Source organism: Podarcis bocagei (assembly GCF_964188305.1).
Source record: "Podarcis bocagei genome assembly, chromosome: 2".
NCBI lineage: Eukaryota > Metazoa > Chordata > Lepidosauria > Squamata > Lacertidae > Podarcis > Podarcis bocagei.
In genome coordinates, this window is record NC_138126.1 from 27,013,287 (window position 1) to 27,021,534 (window position 8,248).

General features: G+C 44.3%; 1 long non-coding RNA gene across 1 annotated transcript; it reads right to left on the minus strand.

Moving 5' to 3' along the window:
- Positions 1-2,060: 2,060 nt before the first annotated feature.
- LOC308581764 lies at positions 2,061-7,845 on the minus strand. The gene is made up of 3 exons (XR_014005262.1): positions 7,356-7,845; positions 5,733-5,858; positions 2,061-2,427 (listed from the first exon to the last, which is right to left on the minus strand). It is a non-coding gene; the product is annotated as an uncharacterized lncRNA (long non-coding RNA).
- Positions 7,846-8,248: the final 403 nt, after the last annotated feature.

An 8,248-nucleotide genomic window follows, 5' to 3' on the forward strand; every position in this document is an offset into this window, starting at 1 on the left:
CTTAGCCATGTCTGATTCCAGTCTATGTTATTAGGAATCCTCCAATACATTTGAAGAAAAAGATGACACATAGTGGTATTGTAGTGGAATTATTATGTTCTAGTAATATTACAGTGCACCTGCTGGTCGTCACCGTCAGGCTCTCTGCAGCAAAAATAACTAAAGGGAACTCAAGTGGAGAGTTTCAGCAGACGTCCAGGTCCAGGCAAGAGCTCAGCGACATGCAGGACCCTGGACAGCTCCCAGTGGAGTCGGCTGGGTATTCTCACACAAACTTCGCATGTTCAAATGTTCCTTCAGTTTTGTTTTCATGAGTGAGTGGGGTGGGTGGATGTTTTGAACCAGGTTAGCCATATTGACTTGTGTGCTTTTGGTGGATTCTTGTCATTATCTTGTTGGGCTGTGTATGTGATAAAGGGGAGCCATACTGGAGTGAAGGCATCTTCTTGTTGGTTTCTGTTTCCCTCACTGAGCAGCTGCTGGTAGTCACAGGACTATGTTTTCATTCCACAGTCCAGATACTGTTGGATTCCCACGGGAAAGGGAGATGGGATGTGACGTTTACTGGTTTCCCGTTTCCTTTGTACTGTCGTTTCTTTGTGGAGTTGCTCTCTGCTTCTCACAGAGACAAGATGTGTATTTGTATGCTCTCAGCATAGCTTAGTAATAAAGCTTAGCAATGTAGCCATACCTGCCTCATCCTTTCGTTGCGGACTCGGGATTATACTTTGCTGAGCTCAAGCCAAGATGAGCTGTATCAGCTCGGAGGACCGGAGCTGAATTTAACTAACACTTCTTCCATTTGCCCTAGGCCAACCCCAACCTTCAAAACGATCACACTTCAAAACAACCTTGACAGATTAGAAAACTGGGCCAAAACAAACAAGATGAATTTTAACAGGGAGAAATGTAAAGTATTGCACTTGGGCAAAAAAATGAGAGGCACAAATACAAGATGGGTGACACCTGGCTTGAGAGCAGTACATGTGAAAAGGATCTAGGAGTCTTGGTTGACCACAAACTTGACATGAGCCAACAGTGTGACGCGGCAGCTAAAAAAGCCAATGCAATTCTGGGCCTCATCAATAGGAGTATAGCATCTAGATCAAGGGAAGTAATAGTGCCACTGTATTCTGCTCTGGTCAGACCTCACCTGGAGTACTGTGTCCAGTTCTGGGCACCACAATTCAAGAAGGACACTGACAAACTGGAACGTGTCCAGAGGAGGGCAACCAAAATGGTCAAAGGCCTGGAAACGTTGCCTTATGAGGAACGGCTAAGGGAGCTGGGCATGTTTAGCCTGCAGAAGAGGAGGTTAAGGGGTGATATGATAGCCATGTTCAAATATATAAAAGGATGTCACATAGAGGAGGGAAAAAGGTTGTTTTCTGCTGCTCCAGAGAAGCGGACACGGAGCAATGGAGCCAAACTACAAGAAAGAAGATTCCACCTAAACATTAGGAAGAACTTCCTGACAGTAAGAGCTGTTCGACAGTGGAATTTGCTGCCAAGGAGTGTGGTGGAGTCTCCTACTTTGGAGGTCTTTAAGCAGAGGCTTGACAACCATATGTCAGGAGTGCTCTGATGGTGTTTCCTGCTTGGCAGGGGGTTGGACTCGATGGCCCTTGTGGTCTCTTCCAACTCTATGATTCTATGATTCTATGATTCTATGATTCTATGATTCTATGATTCAACCTCTCTCACCACCAAAGGAACACAAGCGAATAGCAAAGAGAACCTACACAAACGAAGCTGACATAAAACCCCACACATTCATTAAGTAAAATAGAAACATTGCCATCAGACCCCACCCCCACTCACCACGGCCCCCTCCACCTCTTCCCCCCTTTTTCTTCCTAATGTAACACTAAAGTCTCAATAAATGAAACTGACCTGTAGAAAATGTAACTTGAAAAAAGAGACACTGCACATACTTTTGTAAACTAAGAATAATAATAATAATAATAATAATAATAATAATAATAATAATAATAATAATAATAATAAGTTCCTTCAATGGCCGAGCACCCTAGATGTCTGGATGCTATTTTTGTCTGTGCTTAGGAAGCCTTCATAGTTAAAGGGGACTTGATTGAATTAGCAAGCACCGGCTCCAACAGCGTCAGGAAGCGCCATTGTGGCTCTGTTGCTGTTTCTGGACTGAAGTTCTAGGACTCAGAGGGTAATGACAGCCCGACTTAGCTCTGGGAGGTGGTGGTAGTGCAGGTACCCGATGCTCCTCATGTGTGGAGCTTCTGGGGAAATGAGGTTCTTCCAGGTTTTGTACTGATTGGAATCCCTTCCCCTGTTTTGTTTCCTTGGAGTTTGTGCTTTAATCCTCCAAATGTGGAATATCCAGCTCTGAAGCCATGGCCAATTGGTCCAGATTACTAAGAATTCTGTAGAACTGGGCTGTTAAGTGAAGAACTGGAGGTGCAAGCCAGGTGTCAGTAGCCATAAAGTTAAGGTTCATAATTTTTTTAAAAATTAATTTTTTATTGAATCGTTATGCAGATACAAACGAAACAAAGTATACAAACATTTCAACTGAATGAAAAAAATACACAAAAAAGAAAACAGAGCAAACGCAAAAAGTAAGAACGTATGTATAATACAAGGTAACTATAATAGACATCCCCGAATGTCATTTCTTTACTGAGATGCTGACCCTTCTGGGGTAGATTTCTTTTTATTATACTTTTGGTTTTTTGACTTCCATCGACCACACAGTGATTCATTTCCTATAACTAAAACAATTTATCTGTCTTTCAATATATTCCTCATCTTGGTATAAGGAGGCAGAATTGATCAAAAATTGTCGTTGCCTAGGCACAGATCCCAGTCTGGTCCAGTCCTCCAGGGTCAGGGGGAGCCAATGGGCAGCTTGCAAATAAGTCCACCAAGACTTCAGAATGTGTACTAGGTTACTGAGGGCTGGTAGAAGAAGAATCAGCTCTGTGGAAGACGAGTGGGATATAAATGGTATGAATGAATGAATGAATGGTGAACATTCCTGTGGTCATCTAACCACACTGGCTGACTTGCAGACAGTTCCCAACAGCGATTTCCATGAGCAGTATTGGGGCACAAAAAGAGCCACTCTGAATCAAGTATGGCTTTCTGCATGCTGCCAAACCCATGGAGACATTCAGCATGAAGGATTCTACAGAGCCTGAGTCAAGACCTTGGCACGCTCCTGTTACTTTCAGCTTTTAAGAGGCAGATCAAAGCATTCAAGAACTGCACTGAAACCGCAAACACAATGGCCACCCTGCAACACGCATGAATCATGCAGCAATTCTAAAAGCAGCAGTGATGTGTTAGAGGGTCACATTAGCAAAGCCGGAAAGTGGAGGCTTTTATATATGCAATTGTTGCGGCATTTGTGAAGTGAACACCAGCTGCTCCGTAGTTAGCTTTGTTCATTCCAGCAAAGATATTTTTATGACCTCTTTGCCGCAACCATTTATTCATTAAGCACTTTTTTGAGAAGGGGGAAAAAATACAACCCCCATCACGATGCTGGCATTTGTTTGCTTTTCTTAAGGATTTTGACAGCATCGCAATGGAAACATTTGGACGGAAAGGAGAAAGGAGAGTGATGAATGGATAACAACACATACCCTCTACTTTAGGATGGGAGAAAAAGTGTAATGGCTCTGCTGCCAACAGCAAATGTTGGGCACCATCTTCACCTCATGTCCCAAATAAAGTGTGGTGCTACAAAATGCAGGGCATGACGGCATCACACTACAGAGTTCCCCACCCCTACGCAAGTGGTGGCCAAGAAAGAGATTTGTTTCCCATTCATATAACAAAATGTATACAGTGGTACCTCAGATTAAGAACTTAATTCCTTCCGGAGGTACGTTCTTAACCTGAAACTGTTCTTAACCTGAGGTACCACTTTAGCTAATGGGGCCTCCCACTGCCACCACACCACTGCCACACAATTTCTGTTCTCATCCTGAGGTAAAGTTCTTAACCCAAGGTACTATTTCTGGGTTAGCGGAGTCTGTAACCTGAAGCGTCTGTAACCTGAAGCATCTGTAACCCGAGGTACCACTGTAGACCACTTGATTGTAGTAAAACCTCAAAGCAGTTTACAAGAAATAGTAAAATTGTTGATAAAACCCAGATTTAAAAAAAATGAAAAACACTTGAAGATAGTTTAAAAATTAACAGTAAAAAGAAAAGAAAAAGATTAAAAGATGTCAACATGTATGGCTCAAGTTAAAAAAGAAGAAGTAAAGGACTCCTGACAGTTAAGTCCAGTCACAAACGATTCTGGGGTTGTAGTGCTCCTCTCGCTTTACAGGCCGAGGGAGCCAGCGTTTGTCCGCAGACAGTTTTTCCAGGTCATGTGGCCAGCATGACTAAGCCGCTTTTGGTGAAACCAGAGCAGTGCATGGAAACGGTGTTTACCTTCCCATCGAAACGGTACCTATTTATCTACTTGCACTTTGACATGCTTTTGAACTGCTAGGTTGGCAGGAGCAGGGACAGAGAAACGGGAGCTCACCCCATCACGGGGATTCAAACCGCTGATCTTCTGATCGGCAAGCCCTAGGCTCTGTGGTTTGACCCACAGCGCCACCCGCCTCCCGTATGGTTCAGGTTAGACTTGCCTAAACAAAAATGTTTTAAGCAGATTCCTGCTTGATGTTAATAGGCAGGCAGTTTCAGAGTGCAGGTGATTCCACACTAAAAGTTCAGTTTCTTACCACAACAGATAATGGATATTATGGGGGAGATAGGAGAAGGTATGGGAATGCTTCTATTGGTGGTGTTACAGCACCCCAGCTGCACCCTGGATTCTGTGCTGTGTGACAAAGGCAGTGCCTGGCCAAGTCAGGTTGTAGCTCTCTGCTTGCCCAGCCCTTCCCATTAACTTATTTCTGCTGTTAGGTGAAAAATCCTTATCCACCCCTCCCCCGCTGCCTTCCACCAAAACATAATTTCCTTTGTATCCCCCTCAAAAAACACTTCTTGGTTTGGCTTAGGCTAGTGGTGGATATTCAAAGAGAATGCAACAGGATTAAAAGTTTCCTAAAAGAAAAGAAAACAGTTCTTCGGAAAAAGGATTAACAAGGATCAGTTACAAGCACGCACGGCTCCCCCCTCCCACCTTTTAGAACAAAATAAATGTAGATTTAGACGCCATCTGGCTGTCGCTGTTACTAAGTCTAGAGACTTATGTACAACTTGCCCAATTAATACCCCTTCCAACCTGGCATACAATCCTTTGTTCTCTCCCGAGATCATGCCTTGATCTACTTCTCAAAGCCAGTTACTCCCAGAGATAGTGCCTGGGTACATGACTAGCAGTCAACAAAAACAGCAAATTCAAGGAATATTTCCCTTCCCTTCACAACTAGGACAGCCTATCTGCTACCTGCGATGAATCTACACCTTCCAGTTTGTTATCTGGTAGGCTGAAAATAACCAGTTAACCCCTAATGTCCTGTACTAGTTAGCTATTAGAAGGGTGATTATTAGCCATCCTTATGTTGAATTTAGGATTTTTTTAAAAAATAAGTTATTAATTTAATAGGTGTGGGGAACCATGTCCTTCCATGTGTTCCATAACTATGACTCCCACAAATGCTGGCCATTGGACATGCTTATTGAGGCTAATGGGAGTTGCAGTTCAGAAATATCGGGGGCGGGGGAGAAGGTTTCCCAAAACACAAGCAGACACTAGCATATTGATTTAAATTTTGTTACCTTACATTTTTCTCGTCCCAACTCTATTTGGCATATTCTTCTTTCTGTTGCTCTCCTTGACTGAAGACACTGTGTCTTCATTCATTCATTCATTCATGAAACGATTGAGGTCTGTTGAACCTGGCATGTCTCTACACCAAGACAAAAGTGTGGTGGATCCTTATCCGAGAAATTCTCCTTGCAGATGATGCAGCCTTGACAGTGCACTCTGAGGAAGCTCTACAGAGCCCCATCAACTGTTTTGCCCAAGCCTTACCATGAGCCTGACGACGTCCAACACCCCAGGTCAGGACATCACCAGCACTCCATGCATCAGCATTGGTGACCGCACATTTGAGGTGGTAGACAATTTTGTCTACCTAGGTCCCACCATAACCAGCAACCTCTCCATCAACACTGAGCCGGAGAAGCGTATTGGTGAAGCAGCTGCCGCCATGGCTTGCCTCTCTGAAAGGGTATGGAAGAATGTGATGCTAACACCCAAAACCAAGATGAGGGTCTACCAGGCTAATGTTTTGAGCATGCTGCTTTATGGAAGTGAGTCATGGACAACTTACACCCACCAGGAGCGACGTGAAGATTCTGGGCAGCACATGGCAGGACAGCGTCCCAAACAAAGATGTGCTCTCCCAAGCCCACATTCCCAGCATGTTCACACACCAGGCCCATTGGCAGTCCAACTCTGTGTTACAAAGTTGTCTGCCAACATGACATGAAGGCTGGCAGCATCAACCCCACTGTGTGGGAATCCCTTGCCGACAATTGCAGAGTCTGAAGATAATCATTCAGATCACGTGTCCACAGCAGTGACCAGAGAAGGGATGACTGCTGGTAGAAGTTTGGAGAGAGAAAACACCATGGTGCATCTGTTAGGATTCTTTCCCCGTGTTGCAGTCATGGGATTGTTTCTATCACATGATGGTGTATGTTTTCACTCCACATTGTGGGAAGTGACAGAGACAGGATGTTTATATTACTGTGTTTCCATGATGTAGGATTTTTGATGTAGGATTTGTATTTCTCTTTGCTGTTTGATGTTGAAGAGGAAGGAGCTGAGTTGCGATGCTCTGAGTGTATATATGTAAATAAACGTAGTTTAGCCAAAAAGCTGTGCTACTGAGTCTGAACACTGACTGCCTATACTCTGCTGATCCTGAAGTGTGCTCATGCCTCTTGGTATCAGTCGCTGTGATGTTCGGGCTGAATAAAGCTTTTGAAGCTCCCGAATGACCGACCAGGAGGTTAGAGAACATGCCAGTCGGGCATGTGTCTTTGCTGGATTCCTACTCGTGTGTAGGACCTGCTGCATCAGCACAACTGGATGTCTTCATCTGTCCCAGCTGCAACAAAACATGTCTCTCCTGTCTTAGTCTCTACAGCCACAGCAGCTGCTTCAACTCTCCAACGGTGTGACATCAGCCCTGAAGGCTGTCTCCCAAGACAGACAGATGCCAACCATTTATATTTTTTCTTAAAGGGGGTGGGAAATCTGTGCAGATTATAACCATTTAAAATTAATTCAGCCAGCACAATAATTAAGCAAAGGTTATTTTGGAAAGAAAAGAAAAGCAGCTGAGAAAACACAGCCTCCGGAATGGCCCATGTTTCTAACACATAAAGCAAACCACCTTGATATTGAGCTGCACATGTTGTACACAAAGGTGCCTGCCTGCTCCCCTTTGTTCGCATACAGTTCTCAGATTGCATATATTGATTGCTTTCTGCAAGGAATGCACAAAGGAAAATAATCATCTCTGTCCTACATCAATCACTGGAAACTCAGGGAATGGCTTCGAAATCACCGAGACACCTACTCTAGTGACATTTTGCTGGAGGGCAACTTATGAGTTGTCTTAAGAGCCGAGGAATTTTGCCGTTGAAAGGGGACGCTGGTTAAGAAGGCGGTGCTGTGATGCAATAGTGGGGCCCGTCTGTGTTATTAGGAAGCTATCCAGGGATTGCAACATCGCGGCAGTTTCCATCTGGGTTGATGGACCACAGAGCAAGCTGACTTCTAACGGCCCACGGCCCTGTTTCTAATTTGCTGCTTTCGGACGCAGAATAGCAGACTACTGTTGAGAACGTAAGAAGAGTCCTTCTGGGTTGGAATATCGATTTCTATGAGATTTTCTGCCCCCACCCTTCTAATGGATACGCATCACTCAGAGTGGCTTGCAACAATTAAAATTACAATAACATAATTAAAAAAAAACCACTTTCTCAAGCCACCAAGTGGAAGGTGGCCGTTAACCATCTAAATTTCATAGGGCAAGATATTCTACAATTTGGGTGTGGCCACTGAGAAAGGCCTTAAAGTATCTGAGCACAGCCAGCTGTGCTTTCCCCAACCCCCCTAAAAAGCCCTCCAGACAGCCTCAGGATATCAGCCATGTCTCTATGGTCCTGATTGTAGAGACCACCCCCCTCTCTCCCCCTCTCCCTCTCCTTCCCTCCCTCTGTTCACACCCACACCACACAAAACGATGCTGCTGTTGTCTAATAACAGGAAAAATATACAAGG